The sequence below is a fragment of the Syngnathus floridae genome, chromosome 15, assembly GCF_059516105.1.
Source record: "Syngnathus floridae isolate MCC-2025c chromosome 15, RoL_Sflo_1.0, whole genome shotgun sequence".
Taxonomy (NCBI): Eukaryota; Metazoa; Chordata; class Actinopteri; order Syngnathiformes; family Syngnathidae; genus Syngnathus; species Syngnathus floridae.
The window spans coordinates 337,340-355,916 of NC_142427.1; the positions used below are offsets into that span (position 1 = coordinate 337,340).

Genomic DNA, 18,577 nt, shown 5'->3' on the forward strand with positions numbered 1-18,577 from the left:
AAGTAGGCGTCGACGTCACGTCCGCGTCACGTGACCACGACGCGGCAGACGTCATATAGCAACCGCTGTTTTGTTTAGTAGACTTACAGTTGTTATGCATTGACATAATGGGGCACACACCAAATAGATTTAAATAAATTGAATAATTCTTCTGCCCACTCTCTTTTAAACAAGTTAACTCTCCCCGCGGATTTGAATTCCGGCGAAAGTTACGCCCATCGACGTCACGTATGTCACGTGACCACGACGTGGCAGATGTCATATAGCAACCGCTGTTTTGTTTAGTAGATTTACAGTTGTTATGCATTGGCATAATGGTGTGCACTCAAAATAGATTTAAATAAATTAAATATTTCTTCTGCCTACTCCCTTTTAAACAAGTTAACTCTGCCCACGTCCATTGACGTCTTGTCTGCGTCACGTGACCACGACGTAGCGACGTCATATAGTAACCGCTGTTTTGACCAGTAGACTTAGTTATTATGCGTTGACATAATGGCGCACTGGTTAGCATGGCCACCTCTTAAGCATGATGATGCGGGTTCGACGCCTGATCAATGTTAGCATGGAGTGAGCTGAAGTGCATGGCGCTGAAGATTTGAATCTTTGAAATGCGCTGAGGTCTGACATATCAGGCAGAATGGTTTGCCATCACGTTCAACAAAAAATAGAAACTTTCCCACTCTGATTAAAACGTCCTGTGTTCATCTACGTATTTTCGTTTTGCTGTGCATCTTTTCCCTGCCATTTCGAGAGCCCAATTGACACTCATAGTTTAAAGAAATGTGTTTGCCCATCCTACTTTGTGGAATTTCACCACATGCGCTTTTGACCAAAATACCAAATTGAACTCAAGTGAAGCCAACACGCACAACCCCCCCCCCACACACACACACACACACAAATGTTGATATGAACATAAAAGAGCCGCATGCGGTTCGGGAGTTGCGGCTTGGCCAAACCTGTACTATACAACTTTATTTGTATAAAATTTTCACAACAGCTGTCACACAAACAAAGCGGGAAAAACCGAAGACGTGCGTGTTCCGCCCACGCTGGATTTATTTGCACCTTTGAAAAGACACCGTATTGCCGCAGATGTGGCAAAGAGTACTTTTGGGCATCTGAGACGGAAGGATGTCCAAAGCATCACGTCACCTGCTCTGGTAGGCATGGTGGTGGGACGTTGAGGTCAACCGCTTTGGGGTTGGCTGAATCTTTGATCGCAGGATGCCACACACTTGAAGACAGAAGCAGAAAAGCAGAGCTAAATGCAAAATGTACTCACCGGTGACTCCAATTTTTTTCCCCCCTGAAGAAACAGCTGGACGGGTGGCCCCGGCTGGCCAGTGGGACTCTTGTTATTCTGACCCTTTTTAGTGCGCGTTTGGGGCAACAACCGTTTTTTGTGGCGCTCTCTTCTGGTTCAAAAGTGCCCTGCATGTGAATTTGCTTTTCCTGCCTTCTGATTGGATGAGCGCAGGTGTGACGCGGTGCCTCTGTCACCGTGGCGGGGGGTATACGTTGGCATCGGAGCGTCTGCCAACGTCTGAGACCGGCTGGCAGTGTATCGGAGGTGTCGAGTGCGGTGCCGCTGGAGCTCACTCACCAGCTGGTGTTAGGGCCACAGAATGAAGGCCAAGGAGAAGAATAGAAAGAGAAACAGAAACTTCTCCACCAATTGTTTGATTTGTCTCTTCTGAGCTTCGATGAATTCTTTCAGCTCTTTGTTCCTCTAGGACGGACAAATGGAAAGTGGCATTCAAAAGCCAGTAAGCGTGCAAGTAAGTGCCGGGCTGGCTTTGGGCCCTTACCTGTTGCGCGCTGTGCAGCAGATCCATTCTCTCTTGGAGGATGCAAGCGTCGCGCTCCCTCAACTCGCACATCAGGGCTCGCTTCCATTAATGCCAGACGGATGAGTGACTGAAGAATGTAGCTATTTTGTCTGAGAAAAAGGTGTGCTCATTGATGAGCTTACCTGTCCTTGTTGCTTCAGCGCTGACTCCAGATCTGCTACTCTGCTTTGATAGTGACCCATTTCTACCATCAGCTTTTCTCTGGTCTGAAAGGAGGAGGAGGGAGGCTCCTCCTCCTCCTTTCAGACCAGAGAACACCCGAGGCTGGGTGAGAACGGGGAGGCTGCGACCCGGCCGGGGGTTGCGGGAAGGGGCGCCACCTTGATCTCCTTCTCGGCGTCGTAGTCCCCTTTCGCTGGTCTGGGCTAGCAGAGCGTAGGCTCGTTGCAGCGCTTGATATTCTTGCGTCAGCTGGCGGTAGCGAAGCTCCGCCTCTTCATGCACACACCAATGCAACACAGCACTAGTACCAGAATCAGTCAGACCGGCGACAAAGCACCCGCGACGCAAAGACGAGTCCGATTCCAGGCTGAAGAGGAATGTTTGGTGCCAATACGCTGGCAGAAATGGCGGGCTACCTCTTCGGGTTCCGTGTCGGGGGTTCTGTCGGTGTGAAAAGACAAGGACGATCCGTCCGAGTCCACCAACACGTCTTCGTCGTAGCCGTAAAATGTTTCGATGACCTGCGGGCGCGGAAGCAAACATCTCTCTGAACAAACTGAAGTGACACCTCACGATGAATCGACGAGAGGAACGATAGCGAGAAAAAGGCCATTTCATCTTGCGCAACACCAAGCAGCCGCAAACAAACAGACTCACCTTGCAGGACCTCACGCTTTGTTCCTCCTCAGAGATTCTCGACGTCGGTATCGTAGCAGCAAATCTCTCTCCTGTCGACACAAATAATCCGCCTTTGAGATTCTTTGGATGCAAAGGGAACGAACGGCTCCGGCGCAGAAACAAACGCGACTCACAATGACATTTCTGACATGAGCTCCTGTCTCCAGAGCCTGAAAAACACGTCACCGGCGATGATTGGAGGGACGCTCGTCTTTTCCAAAAGTGACAACTACAGGGTGTGTCAGGGTTTCCCAGATTATCTTTATCGTATCATTGTGTTGCTTTGACTTTGACTGCGACCTGTAATAAATAATATTATTTATCCCTTATTTATCCCTATCGCTTATCCCTTCCTACACAAAGTCGTAAAACACCCCTTGCTATGTTTTGACTAGAGGTCAAGGGCTTCCTCTATTCAATCCACTCTTACACCCACCCTGTTTCTCTTAATTAAAATGCTCGTGCAGGAGCCGAGAGTCAGACTTCATTCGTACAACGGATGGACTCTCCACCTGCAGGTGTCCAAAAGAACTTACTTGTCTCCCGTGTGGTTCTTGCAAAATAAGTTGGAGCGAGCGCAACTCTAACAGGGTGCATTTTGCCACTAGCTGCCTACGGACAATGACGTCACGCTCGCGGCTCATGGTTGACGGGCTGAGCAGCCGGGCAAGTCCGTCGTTTTCAGCGCACAGCGAGTGGCAAAGGCGCTGACAAAACGGGAGCTTTGAGCTGCTGAAAACGGCAAAACAAGTCTAAAGCGTGTTCAAACGCGTGCGCACAATGCTCCTGCTTGAAAGGTCGGAATTTAAGGGGCCAATTTTTTGGATGGCGGCCGCCGGCCAAGCTTTGGACGGAAAAGGTTTCCTGGCGACAGCGAGCGAGCGCGGCGCTGCCGTACGTGCACCGAGTCGCCTGCCTGAAGACCTTGGACAAGTCGTCGATGATGTGCCGCTGCTCCACAACTTGAAGGAACTCCATTTCACCGTCCTGCTGGCCGCAACCGCGGTCCAGGTCATTGAGCGAACTAGGCCTTCTCTGTGGAACACAAATGCAGTGGACTCTGTTGGCACGCCGCCGTTGTCCGCGTCGACTTACCAAGCTTGCCATCTCCTCGTTCTCCTGGGTGACAAAGCGCACTTTGTTTTCAAGGCGACACAGCACCAGCGAGAGTTCTTCATTCTTCCTGCTCAGGCGTTTGTTTTTGTACAGGAGTGGCAGAAACTGGCTTTCTGTTTCTCTCAGTCGCTTTAGCTGCAAGCATGAAGTGCGGGATGTGAAAGACGCACAACACGCGGGCCAGAACGTATCCATTCCTTTTGCATCGGTTTGAACGGAATCGTGGCTTTGGCTCCCAATAAAAGACATCTACCAGGCAACCGACTCGCCGCGCCGCTCAACTAATAAGCAAGCGCAATGGGTGCCTCGCTGGATGGCGCGCATCAAACGTAGCGCAAACCTTCAAGCGTGCCGTCAATAAATTACCAGTTCATTGCGCTCTTCAGAAAGCAGGGCGTTTCGATCCTCCAGTTTCCTGATGACTGCGCTGAGCTCAGCGATTTTCAGATGAAACCGTCGCGTGTCCCGATCCTCCTGAGACTGAAAACGCCCCGCAACACACACACACAAGCACTCGTTCAAAGTTCAAAACTGTTTTTGTGCTACCTTCCTCCAGCAACGAACTAAGTCATGCGTACTGCAAGTGTGTGATGAGGTGGCTTACGCAATGAAGAGGATTGCTAGTAGCGGCGTTGACCCCACTTCCAGGGTAGTTTAGGCCCGCCCTTTGGGAATCCCTCAGGGCAGCGATCTGCTGCTCGGCAGCCTGAGTCTGCAGCTGAAGGCGGTGGACGTGGCCGGCCCCAGGGCTTCATCCAAAACACTAACCGCTCTGTCTTTCAGCTTGATCTCATCCGTCTGGATGTACAAACAGGGAGCGCTCAGGCAGGCGGGCAAACTCATTTGCCAGAATTGTGACAAAAACAAAGAGAGCAACCGGCCAATTTTGTTCTTGAATCGACTAGAACACCTTTGCTGTGACAAAAGCGAAGCGAGCAACCGGACATTTTCTTCTTGTGAAATAGAATAGAATAGAATGCCTTAGGTGTCATTGCACTGCAGGTATACAACGAAATTGGGAACATAGTCACGCACCGCGCATCTGATCAGTCCTACCAGTCGGCGGATCTCCCTCTCGCAGTCTCTCTTGGTTCGGCTCAGCTCCTCCCGATGCTGGTGATGAGCCGATCGGAGCTCGGCCGCTCGGGACTGCCAGGCCTGCTGGGCCGCTGCCAGGGCTTCTTCCGCGCTCCTGGTGGAGGCGACACCGCTCGGTCTCCCGACACCGCCGCGTCTCCTCCACCTCCGCCAGCAAAGCGCCCCCCCTCCTCACCTGAGCAGACATTGCGCCACACCGGGCCGTTGAGACCGCAACGGAGCGCCGCGACGCTTACTGGGGACAAGCTACACAATACGGTAGCGGCCGCATCGAAGCCCGACGTGGCGTGCGGATAGTCAGACACGGATAGAGCGGATCACCTTGTCCATGGAGCCGTCCCTCAGGCTGAGGACCAAGGCATTCAGTCGCTGGATCTCTCCATCTTTGATTTTGATCACTCTCATCAGCTCCATTTCATGCTGCCGCAGTAATGTCTCCCTGGTAATGGCTAACTCTTTCTGCTTCTCCTCATGGAGTTTGCTTTTGAGTTCCGTCATGGCGGCGGTGGCACGGTGGTGCTCCGCCCGCAGGTCCTGACTTCTCTCTCTCTCCAGACAGCTGACCTGACATGACTTAGACTTAGACTTAGACAAACTTTATTGTCATCTTGTCTGCACATGGTGCATACAAAACGAAATTCCGTTGCATACGTCTTACAACAAAGTAGTGATATTGCAGTTGAATAGAAGTAACATACCCTATGAAAATATATATATATACATATATACTATATATATATATATATATATATATATATATATATATTAAAAATAAGTATAAAGTGCAGCAGTGATAATTATGCAATAGTGCAAGTAGGCAAAACAGTATTCAAGAGTGTGCAGAGGAATGCTAAACCATGTATTAAACTTCTATTTAAAGGGTTTATACAAGTTCAGTAAAGTTGGTAGTGCGAGATAGTGCAAGATAGAGGTCCGTAGTGTCATAAAGTACAGTTCTGTGAATGTGTGATGCAGAGTTCAGTTTAGAGCTCAACAGTTCTAGTGTTCAACAGTCTGATGACAGCAGGGGAAAAGCTGTTGCAGAACCTGGTGGACCTGCAGCGGATGCTGCAAACCTCTTCCCAGAGGGCAGCAGGGAGAACAGTCCATGGTGGGGGTGTGATGGGTCATTGATGATGTTACGGGCACGGGACATGCAGCGCTGAGATGAAATGTCCTGAATGGAGGGAAGAGGAGCCCCTATGATCCTCTCTGCTGTCCTCACCACTCTCCTCACGTTCTTCCAATCGGAGGCGGTGCAGCCTCCACACCACACAGAGAGACAGCTTGTCAGAATGCTCTCTATGGTGCTCCTGTAGAACGTCCTCATGATGGGTGGGGGCAGGTGGGCTCTCCTCATCCTCCGCAGGAAGTACAAGCGCTTCTGTGCCCTCTTGACCAGTGCCGTAGTGTTCATAGTCCAGGTGAGGTCTTCTGTGATGTGGACCCCCAGGAATTTGGTGGTGCTGACCACCTCCACAGCTGAGCTGTTGATGATCAGTGGAGCGTGGTGAGGCTGTTTTTTCCTGAAGTCGACGATGATCTCCTTCATCTTCTCCTCATTCAGGATCAGGCTGTTTTCTCTGCACCAGCCCACCAGCTGCTCCACCTCCTCTCTGTAGTCCAGGTCGTTGTTGTCTCTGATGAGCCCCACCACCGTTGTGTCGTCTGCTGACTTCACGATGTGATTGGTGGTGAACCTGAGGACGCAGTCGTGTGTCATCAGGGTGCACAGCAGGGGGCTCAGGACGCAGCCCTGAAGGGAGCCTGTGCTGAGGGTGATGACATCAGAGGTGTTCTGTCCGACCCGGACTGACTGAGGTCTGTTGGTGAGGAAGTCTAGCAGCCAGTTGCGAAGGGGGGTGTTGAAGCCCAGGTGTTCCAATTTTCCTACCAGATGCTGTGGGATGATGGTGTTAAACGCTGAGCTGAAGTCCAGGAACAGCCTCCGCACATGGGTGTTCTTCTCCTCCAGGTGAGCCAGGCTCAGGTGAAGAACGGAGGAGATGGCGTCCTGAGTGGAGCGGTTTTGCCGGTCGGCAAACTGGAACGGGTCAAATAATAGGGGGAGTCTGGAAACGATGTGACCTTTAAGCAGCCTTTCGAAGCACTTCATCATAACCGGAGTCAGTGCAACAGGCCGGTAATCATTAAATGAGGTGATTTGAGGTTTCTTCGGCACCGGAATGATGGAGGCAGTCTTAAAGCACGCCGGCACTGTGGCTTGGCCCAGCGAGGTGTTAAAAATGTCTGTGATGACCCCAGCCAGATGACTTGCACATTCCCTGAACACACGCCCAGGAATGTTGTCGGGGCCAGGGGCCTTACAGGGGTTGACTCTCCTCAGGGTCTTCAACACATCGGCGGAGTCAAGGCAGAGTACCTCCTCTTCCTGATGGGGGACAGTTTTAACTGCTGGAGTGCCGTTTAGTGCCTCGAACCTCCCAAAGAAGTTATTTAGACCATTTAGAAAGTCAGCATCAACTACACCCACCGGGGGGGGGGAGGGTGAGTTGTAGTCTGTAATCGCCCGTATGCCTTGCCACATACTCCTGATGTTTTTGACGTCGTGGAAACGATCCTGAAATTTTCGACTGCGGTCTCGCTTCGCTATCCTGATGGCACGGTTCAAGTTGGCTCTCGCTGTCCTCAGTGTCTCCTTGTCGCCAGACTTGAAGGCAGAGTTCCGCGCTCGTAGCGTTTGACGTACCTCCTCAGTCATCCAGGGTCGTTGGTTGCCCCGGGTGATGATATTCTTAGTGGTGCTGACGTCCTCGGTGCATTTGTTGATGTAGGCTGACACAGTCATGGCACACGCATGTCTAATCTACATCGGGAAAACTGGGAGGGAGGGAGGCAGGCAGGGAGGCAGGCAGGGAGGCAGGCAGGGAGGCAGGCAGTGTCTGTCTGTTGAGGTTTTCACCTTGTTCTTCTCCTGCTGAAGTTCTAACTGGACGTCCATCAGTTTGGTTCTCAGCTCGTCATTGGCGGCCTGAAGGGCGTCCGTTCGCTCCGCCTTGGCCCGTACCTGCCGGAGCTCGTTTGGACATCTCTTACTCGAGTCTCGCCCGGTCGTCAGTCAGAGATCACAACATTTGTACCTGGAGAGCACAAACGCAGCGCTGTTTTCCACTGGCTTCGAACTCAACTTCAATCGGTACCGTAACTTACAACATCATAAACATAGAACTAGCTTGACTTAGTCATTGAATAAATGCATTTGGTTCTTCAAAACTGCATCACGCAACATAGCGTGACCGAGACGGCCGTTATCCACCTGCGTGAAGTTATTTGGTGAAATGAATGAGATGTTTAAGACACCATCGTTCTGTCTCTATGTAGATGAAGGTAAATAATCGATTGCTGAAGGTCCAAAGGTGTTGTGATAAACAAATAAACATATTAGTGATTAGTGACATATTTGTGATAAACATATTAGGCAGGATAATCACATATGTTAACGTGACTGCCCACACTGTATTTATTTATGGTTATTTGTTAAATCGAGTACTGTTAGACATGAAATAGGAAGTGTTTAACATAAATGGAAGACGAAAGGGGTACTCACCATTGTAGCTCCTGCTGGTCAATGATACGAGCCTCTTCTTGCAGTGGAAAACATACAGCCAACAAACACCGTGGAACCTAAAGGAATGAAATTAAACATTAACATTTAGCCTCAACCAACATTCACAGATACAACGCAACGCAAACTACACAAACGTAAATCTTTTTAAACACAATGAGTTGTACTTACCATGTACGCTCTAGACGGTCCACTTGCAAGCGGAAAATAAAGATATTTCTGTTGATAATCGTCGTGTTTGTATCCGGTGTCTCGCTCAAGGCCATTGCGCCCACAGATTTGAATTTTGGCGAGAGTTCAGCCTATTGACGTCATTTCCGCGGTGTAATACCCGCATATCTGAAGCGGCAAAGTTAAGAGTAGAGTTAAATAAAGTTTTTAGTCAACGCAATAATTTACAACCGTTGACCAGTCGAAATAATCGTCAAAATTTGGCGTCTGTGGCTGGAAGCAGACGCCGAGTTCGACATTCCTCCCAAACGCCACACTCCCTCGCTTTTCAGGGCTAAAAAAAAACAGTTGTAATTACCTTGTACACTCTAGACGGTCAAGTTGCAAGCTGAAAACAAAAATATTTGCCTTGTTAGTCATCGTGTTACTAACAGCTGTGTCTTGTTTGCCAGAACTGCCGCTTTCCTACTTCCTGTTGCAAGCCACGCCCACGGATTATAATTTTGCCGTGAGTTCCGCCTATTGACGTCATGTCCGCGTCACATGACTGCGACGTAATATTATCTAAAACTGTTTGTGCGGCATGGTGTTGTTCAGTGCGGCATAATGTTGTTCAGTGCAGGATGGTGTTGTTCAGTGCGGCATGGTGTTGTTCAATGCGGCATGGTGTTGTTCAGTGCGGGATGGTGTTGTTCAGTGCGGCATGGTGTTGTTCAATGCGGCATGGTGTTGTTCAGTGCGGGATGGTGTTGTTCAGTGCAGGATGGTGTTGTTCAGTGCGGCATGGTGTTGTTCAGTGCGGAATGGTGTTGTTCAGTGCGGCATGGTGTTGTTCAGTGCGGCATGGTGTTGTTCAGTGCAGGATGGTGTTGTTCAATGCGGGATCGTGTTGTTCAGTGCGGCATGGTGTTGTTCAGTGCGGCATGGTGTTGTTCAGTGCGGCATAATGTTGTTCAGTGCGGCATGGTGTTGTTCAGTGCGGCATGGTGTTGTTCAGTGCGGCATGGTGTTGTTCAGTGCGGCATGGTGTTGTTCAGTGCGGCATAATGTTGTCCAGTGCGCCATAATGTTGTTCAGTGCGGCATGGTGTTGTTTAGTGCGGGATGGTGTTGTTCAGTGCAGGATGGTGTTGTTCAGTGCGGCATGGTGTTGTTCAATGCGGCATGGTGTTGTTCAGTGCGGGATGGTGTTGTTCAGTGCGGCATGGTGTTGTTCAGTGCGGCATAATGTTGTTCAGTGCGGCATGGTGTTGTTCAGTGCGGCATGGTGTTGTTCAGTGCGGCATGGTGTTGTTCAGTGCGGCATGGTGTTGTTCAGTGCGGAATGGTGTTGTTCAGTGCGGCATGGTGTTGTTCAGTGCGGGATGGTGTTGTTCAATGCGGGATCGTGTTGTTCAGTGCGGGGTGGTGTTGTTCAGTGCAGGATGGTGTTGTTGAGTGCAGGATGGTGTTGTTCAGTGCGGCATGGTGTTGTTCAATGCAGGATCGTGTTGTTCAGTGCAGCATAATGTTGTTCAGTGCAGCATGGTGTTGTTCAGTGCGGCATGGTGTTGTTCAATGCGGCATGGTGTTGTTCAGTGCGGGATGGTGTTGTTCAGTGCGGCATGGTGTTTTTCAGTGCGGCATAATGTTGTTCAGTGCGGCATGGTGTTGTTCAGTGCGGCATGGTGTTGTTCAGTGCAGGATGGTGTTGTTCAGTGCGGCATGGTGTTGTTCAATGCGGCATGGTGTTGTTCACTGCGGGATGGTGTTGTTCAATGCGGGATCGTGTTGTTCAGTGCGGCATAATGTTGTTCAGTGCAGCATGGTGTTGTTCAGTGCGGCATGGTGTTGTTCAGTGCGACATAATGTTGTTTAGTGCGGCATAATGTTGTTCAGTGCGGCATAATGTTGTTCAGTGCGGCATGGTGTTGTTCAGTGCGGCATGGTGTTGTTCAGTGCGGCATGGTGTTGTTCAGTGCAGGATGTGTTGTTCAGTGCGGCATGGTGTTGTTTAATGCGGCATGGTGTTGTTCAGTGCGGGATGGTGTTGTTCAGTGCAGGATGGTGTCGTTCAGTGCGGCATGGTGTTGTTCAGTGCGGAATGGTGTTGTTCAGTGCGGCATGGTGTTGTTCAGTGCGGCATGGTGTTGTTCAGTGCAGGATGGTGTTGTTCAATGCGGGATCATGTTGTTCAGTGCGGCATGGTGTTGTTCAGTGCGGCATGGTGTTGTTCAGTGCGGCATAATGTTGTTCAGTGCGGCATGGTGTTGTTCAGTGCGGCATGGTGTTGTTCAGTGCGGCATGGTGTTGTTCAGTGCGGCATGGTGTTGTTCAGTGCGGCATAATGTTGTCCAGTGCGCCATAATGTTGTTCAGTGCGGCATGGTGTTGTTTAGTGCGGGATGGTGTTGTTCAGTGCAGGATGGTGTTGTTCAGTGCGGCATGGTGTTGTTCAATGCGGCATGGTGTTGTTCAGTGCGGGATGGTGTTGTTCAGTGCGGCATGGTGTTGTTCAGTGCGGCATAATGTTGTTCAGTGCGGCATGGTGTTGTTCAGTGCGGCATGGTGTTGTTCAGTGCGGCATGGTGTTGTTCAGTGCGGCATGGTGTTGTTCAGTGCGGAATGGTGTTGTTCAGTGCGGCATGGTGTTGTTCAGTGCGGGATGGTGTTCAATGCGGGATCGTGTTGTTCAGTGCGGGGTGGTGTTGTTCAGTGCAGGATGGTGTTGTTCAGTGCGGGATGGTGTTGTTCAGTGCGTTATAATGTTGTTCAGTGCGGCATGGTGTTGTTCAGTGCAGCATAATGTTGTTCAGTGCAGCATGGTGTTGTTCAGTGCGGCATGGTGTTGTTCAATGCGGCATGGTGTTGTTCAGTGCGGGATGGTGTTGTTCAGTGCGGCATGGTGTTTTTCAGTGCGGCATAATGTTGTTCAGTGCGGCATGGTGTTGTTCAGTGCGGCATGGTGTTGTTCAGTGCGACATAATGTTGTTCAGTGCGGCATAATGTTGTTCAGTGCGGCATGGTGTTGTTCAGTGCGGCATGGTGTTGTTCAGTGCGGCATGGTGTTGTTCAGTGCGGCATGGTGTTGTTCAGTGCAGGATGGTGTTGTTCAGTGCAGGATGGTGTTGTTCAATGCGGCATGGTGTTGTTCAGTGCGGGATGGTGTTGTTCAGTGCAGGATGGTGTTGTTCAGTGCGGCATGGTGTTGTTCAGTGCGGAATGGTGTTGTTCAGTGCGGCATGGTGTTGTTCAGTGCGGCATGGTGTTGTTCAGTACAGGATGGTGTTGTTGAATGCGGGATGGTGTTGTTCAGTGCGGGATGGTGTTGTTCAGTGCAGGATGGTGTTGTTCAGTGCGGCATGGTGTTGTTCAATGCGGCATGGTGTTGTTCAGTGCAGGATGGTGTTGTTCAGTGCGGCATGGTGTTGTTCAATGCGGCATGGTGTTGTTCAATGCGGCATGGTGTTGTTCAGTGCGGCATGGTGTTGTTCAGTGCGGCATGGTGTTGTTCAGTGCAGCGTAATGTTGTTCAGTGCGGCATGGTGTTGTTCAGTGCGGAATGGTGTTGTTCAGTGCGGCATGGTGTTGTTCAGTGCAGGATGGTGTTGTTCAGTGCGGCATGGTGTTGCTCAGTGCGGCATGGTGTTGTTCAGTGCGGGATGGTGTTGTTCATTGCGGCATGGTGTTGTTCAGTGCGGCATGGTGTTGTTCAGTGCGGCATGGTGTTGTTCAGTGCGGCATAATGTTGTTCAGTGCGCCATAATGTTGTTCAGTGCGGCATGGTGTTGTTCAGTGCAGGATGGTGTTGTTCAGTGCAGGATGGTGTTGTTCAGTGCGGCATGGTGTTGTTCAGTGCGGCATAATGTTGTTCAGTGCGGCATAATGTTGTTCAGTGCGGGATGGTGTTGTTCATTGCGGCATGGTGTTGTTCAGTGCGGCATGGTGTTGTTCAGTGCGGCATGGTGTTGTTCAGTGCGGGATGGTGTTGTTCAGTGCAGGATGGTGTTGTTCAGTGCAGGATGGTGTTGTTCAGTGCGGCATGGTGTTGTTCATTTCGGCATAATGTTGTTCAGTGCGGCATAATGTTGTTTAGTGCGGCATGGTGTTGTTCAGTGCGGGATGGTGTTGTTCAGTGCGTTATAATGTTGTTCAGTGCGGCATGGTGTTGTTCAGTGCGGCATGGTGTTGTTCAGTGCGGCATGGTGTTGTTCAGTGCGGCATGGTGTTGTTCAGTGCGGCATAATGTTGTTCAGTGCGGCATGGTGTTGTTCAGTGCGGGATGGTGTTGTTCAGTGCGGGATGGTGTTGTTCAGTGCGGGATGGTGTTGTTCAGTGCGGCATGGTGTTCAGTGCAGAATGGTGTTGTTCAGTGCAGGATGGTGTTGTTCAGTGCGGCATGGTGTTGTTCAGTGCGGCATAATGTTGTTCAGTGCGGCATGGTGTTGTTCAGTGCGGCATGGTGTTGTTCAGTGCGGCATGGTGTTGTTCAGTGCGGCATAATGTTGTTCAGTGCGGCATGGTGTTGTTCAGTGCGGCATGGTGTTGTTCAGTGCGGCATAATGTTCAGTGCGGCATAATGTTGTTCAGTGCGGCATGGTGTTGTTCAGTGCGGGATGGTGTTGTTCAGTGCAGGATGGTGTTGTTCAGTGCGGCATGGTGTTCAGTGCGGGATGGTGTCTTTCAGTGCGGCATGGTGTCGTTCAGTGCGGCATGGTGTCTTTCAGTGCGGCATGGTGTCGTTCAGTGCGGCATGGTGTTGTTCAGTGCGGGATGGTGTTGTTCAGTGTGGCATGGTGTTCAGTGCGGCATGGTGTTGTTCAGTGCGGCATGGTGTTGTTCAGTGCGGCATAATGTTGTTCAGTGCGCCATAATGTTGTTCAGTGCGGCATGGTGTTGTTCAGTGCGGGATGGTGTTGTTCAGTGCAGGATGGTGTTGTTCAGTGCGGCATGGTGTTGTTCAGTGCGGCATAATGTTGTTCAGTGCGGCATAATGTTGTTCAGTGCGGCATAATGTTGTTCAGTGCGGGATGGTGTTGTTCATTGCGGCATGGTGTTGTTCAGTGCGGCATGGTGTTGTTCAGTGCGGCATGGTGTTGTTCAGTGCGGGATGGTGTTGTTCAGTGCAGGATGGTGTTGTTCAGTGCGGCATGGTGTTGTTCAGTGCGGCATGGTGTTGTTCATTTCGGCATAATGTTGTTCAGTGCGGCATAATGTTGTTTAGTGCGGCATGGTGTTGTTCAGTGCGGGATGGTGTTGTTCAGTGCGTTATAATGTTGTTCAGTGCGGCATGGTGTTGTTCAGTGCGGCATGGTGTTGTTCAGTGCGGCATGGTGTTGTTCAGTGCGGCATAATGTTGTTCAGTGCGGCATAATGTTGTTCAGTGCGGCATGGTGTTGTTCAGTGCGGGATGGTGTTGTTCAGTGCGGGATGGTGTTGTTCAGTGCGGCATGGTGTTCAATGCGGAATGGTGTTGTTCAGTGCAGGATGGTGTTGTTCAGTGCGGCATGGTGTTGTTCAGTGCGGCATAATGTTGTTCAGTGCGGCATGGTGTTGTTCAGTGCGGCATGGTGTTGTTCAGTGCGGCATGGTGTTGTTCAGTGCGGCATAATGTTGTTCAGTGCGGCATGGTGTTGTTCAGTGCGGCATGGTGTTGTTCAGTGCGGCATAATGTTCAGTGCGGCATAATGTTGTTCAGTGCGGCATGGTGTTGTTCAGTGCGGGATGGTGTTGTTCAGTGCAGGATGGTGTTGTTCAGTGCGGCATGGTGTTCAGTGCGGGATGGTGTCTTTCAGTGCGGCATGGTGTCGTTCAGTGCGGCATGGTGTCTTTCAGTGCGGCATGGTGTCGTTCAGTGCGGCATGGTGTTGTTCAGTGCGGGATGGTGTTGTTCAGTGTGGCATGGTGTTCAGTGCGGCATGGTGTTGTTCAGTGCGGTATCGTGTTGTTCAGTGCGGTATCGTGTTTCTCAGTGCGGTATCGTGTTGTTCAGTGCAGTATCGTTGTGTTGTTCGTATTGTGTTTAACACTTAGCCTCTAACACTTAGCCTCTAACACTTAGCCTCTAGCATCTAGAAGGTAAATAAATAGGAAGGAAGGACTCACCGGTGACGTCTTCGCCCACGTCCAAGCGTTGTACTTTGTATTTTCATCCTTCTGACAGTGGAAAACATAGCCAACAAACACCGTGGAACCTAAACGAATGAAAGAAAACTATCATTTGGCCACAACCAACATTCACAGATACAACACAATGTGACGTGCGGGGTTGAGGTTAAAGGTTGAGTGAAGGGCCCTCGTTTTAAACTACTTTTTTGAAAAGGATTGGGAACAAGTAAGACGTATTTAATTTATTTAATGGGAAGTAGTAAGAGCTATTGAATTTAATCTATGTATTATATTCTATTGTATTGTATTCTGTTGTATTCTTTTGGATTGTATTCACACTAACCCCACTAAAACTTCAGCCCACAAAAACTCGCCTCTGGCGCCTAGCCTCTGGCACTTAGCCTCTAACACTTAGCCTTTAACACTTAGCCTTTAACACTTAGCCTAGAAGGTGAATAAATAGGGTTAAAGGTTGAGTGAAGGGACCTCGTTTTAAACTACTTTTTTGTAAAGGAGTGGGAACAAGTAAGACGTATTTAATTTATTTAATGGGAAGTAGTAAGACTTATTAAATTTATTTAATCTACTTTTCTTCCCAGGCAAAATTTGATGTGCTGCAATTCCAAATTTCCAAAGTGAATGAAGGAATGAAGTCCTTTAAATCGACGGCACAAAATGGGCAGACTTTACTTGTTTGAAAAGGACTGGTTACAAGACAGACTTTTTTAATTTATTTAATGGGAAGAAGACTTATTTAGTTTAATTGATCTATTTTTGTTCCCTGGCAAAATTCGATTTGCTGCAATTCCAAATTTCCAAAGTGAATGAAGGAAAGAAGTCGTTTAAATTATGATTTTGTATAAATACTAGGCATAGACACAAAATCTACGGCACAAAATGGGCAGACTTTACTTGTTTGAAGAGGACTGGTTACAAGACAGACTTTTCTGATTTATTTAATGGGAAGAAGACTTATTTAGTTTATTTAATCTATTTTTGTTCCCTGGCAAAATTGGATTTGCTGAAATTGTATTTTGCCAAATCTTGCCTTGAGACCTGATAGGAAGTATTAAACGCTTAGTTAAATCAATACAAGTTGGTAATAAGAGCGAGTAATGTTGGTTGAACCGATGAATGAAGGTTGAAAGCAATTTAAATTATGACTTTGTATAAATACTAGATATTAACAGAACATCTACTGCGCGAAATGGGCAGAGTTTACTTGTTTGAGAAGGAGTGGCTTATTCAAAACTAAGATTTATTTAATCTGTTTGTTCCCAGGCAAAATTGGATGTGATGCAATTCCAAATTTCACCACATGATGGTGCCCAATTTTGACTTCATAGGACATATTAAACACTTAGCTTGTTATTATGTTCAAGGTAATCAGATTTGTTTATTATTCTAATGGCCTCTTCAAAACTATTCTGGATTACTACTTTGGATCTATTCTACATTACTTGGCAACAACATACTCTGTAACAGATTAGGCAGTATAATCATATCTGTTAACTTGAGAGTGCCCACACTCAATCTACTTATCGTGATGTGTTAAATCAATTACTGTTAGACATTATTTGTCTGATAATCTACCAAATCTTTGAATTGAAGAATTTGTGATTTAATTAATAGCTTGTTGTTATGTTAAGGGTAATCAGACTTGTATATAATTCTAATGGCCTTCTTTTGAAAACTATTCTGAATTACAACTTTGGATCTTATATTACTTTGCAACAATCTACTCCGTGACAGATTAGGCAGTATAATCACATATGTTAACTTCAGTGCCCACACTGTATTTATTTATGGTTATTTGTTAAATCAAGTACTGTTAGACATGAAATAGGAAGTGTTTAACATAAATGTTATGGCTACTCACCATTGTAGCTCGCTCCTGGTCAATGATACGAGCCTCTTCTTGCAGTGGAAAACTTGCAGCCAACAAACACCGTGGAACCTAAAGGAATGAAATTAAACATTAACATTTCGCCTCGACCAATTTTCACACGTACAACGCAACGCGGCTACACTTCTGCTATTACAAACGTAAATCTCCTTAAACACAATGAGTGTTACTTACCGTGTACGCTCTAGACGGTCCAGTTGCAAGCAGAAAATAAAGATATTTCTGTTGATAATCGTCGCTGCTCAGTGGCTCACGGCCATCGCGCCAACAGATTTGAATTTTGGCGGAGGTTCGGGCAATTACGTCATATCCACGGCACATGACTGCGACGTAATACCCGCTTATCTGAAACGGCAGTTAAAAGTAGAGTTACATCAAGTTTTCTTGGAACCTAAACGAATGAAAGAAAACTATCATTTGGCCACAACCAACATTCACAGATACAACACAACGTGCGGGGTTGGGGTTAAAGATTGAGTGAAGGGCCCTCGTTTTAAACTACTGTTTTGAAAAGGAGTGGGAACAAGTAAGACGTATTTAATTTATTTAATGGGAAGTAGTAAGACTTATTAAATTTATTTAATCTACTTTTCTTCCCAGGCAAAATTTGATGTGCTGCAATTCCAAATTTCCAAAGTGAATGAAGGAATGAAGTCCTTTAAATTATGATTTTGTATAAATACTAGGCATTAACACAAAATCGACGGCACAAAATGGGCAGACTTTACTTGTTTGAAAAGGACTGGTTACAAGACAGACTTTTTTAATTTATTTAATGGGAAGAAGACTTATTTAGTTTAATTGATCTATTTTTGTTCCCTGCCAAAATTCGATTTGCTGCAATTCCAAATTTCCAAAGTGAATGAAGGAAAGAAGTCGTTTAAATTATGATTTTGTTTAAATACTAGGCATAGACACAAAATCTACGGCACAAAATGGGCAGACTTTACTTGTTTGAAGAGGACTGGTTACAAGACAGACTTTTCTGATTTATTTAATGGGAAGAGGACTTATTTAGTTTATTTAATCTATTTTTGTTCCCTGGCAAAATTGGATTTGCTGAAATTGTATTTTGCCAAATCTCGATTTGAGACCTGATAGGAAGTATTAAACGCTTAGTTAAATCAATACAAGTTGGTAATAAGAGCGAGTAATGTTGGTTGAACCGATGAATGAAGGTTGAAAGCAATTTAAATTATGACTTTGTATAAATACTAGATATTAACAGAACATCTACTGCGCAAAATGGGCAGAGTTTACTTGTTTGAGAAGGAGTGGCTTATTCAAAACTAAGATTTATGTAATCTGTTTGTTCCCAGGCAAAATTGGATGTGATGCAATTCCAAATTTCACCACATGATGGTGCCCAATTTTGACTTCATAGGACATATTAAACACTTAGCTTGTTATTATGTTCAAGGTAATCAGATTTGTTTATCATTCTAATGGCCTCTTCAAAACTATTCTGGATTACTACTTTGGATCTATTCTACATTACTTGGCAACAACATACTCTGTAACAGATTAGGCAGTATAATCACATATGTTAACTTGAGAGTGCCCACACTCAATCTACTTATCGTGATGTGTTAAATCAATTACTGTTAGACATTATTTGTCTGATAATCTACCAAATCTTTGAATTGAAGAATTTGTGATTTAATTAATAGCTTGTTCAGGGTAATCAGACTTGTATATAATTCTAATGGCCTTCTTTTGAAAACTATTCTGAATTACAACTTTGGATCTTATATTACTTTGCAACAATCTACTCCGTGACAGATTAGGCAGTATAATCACATATGTTAACTTCAGTGCCCACACTGTATTTATTTATGGTTATTTGTTAAATCAAGTACTGTTAGACATGAAATAGGAAGTGTTTAACATAAATGTTATGGCTACTCACCATTGTAGCT

At 47.3% G+C, this 18,577-nt stretch overlaps 1 long non-coding RNA gene across 5 annotated transcripts; it reads right to left on the bottom strand.

The window, feature by feature from the left end:
* Window positions 1-1,978: 1,978 nt before the first annotated feature.
* On the bottom strand, window positions 1,979-4,528 carry LOC148385785 (uncharacterized). Of its 5 annotated transcripts, none has more exons than XR_015863130.1 (7): window positions 4,417-4,528; window positions 4,179-4,292; window positions 2,831-3,947; window positions 2,676-2,746; window positions 2,435-2,539; window positions 2,177-2,290; window positions 1,979-2,018 (listed from the first exon to the last, which is right to left on the bottom strand). It is a non-coding gene; the product is annotated as an uncharacterized LOC148385785 (long non-coding RNA). The 5 variants fall into 5 exon arrangements; XR_015863129.1 differs by having other exon boundaries at window positions 1,979-2,021; window positions 4,417-4,527; XR_015863127.1 differs by having other exon boundaries at window positions 1,981-2,095; window positions 4,417-4,527.
* Window positions 4,529-18,577: the final 14,049 nt, after the last annotated feature.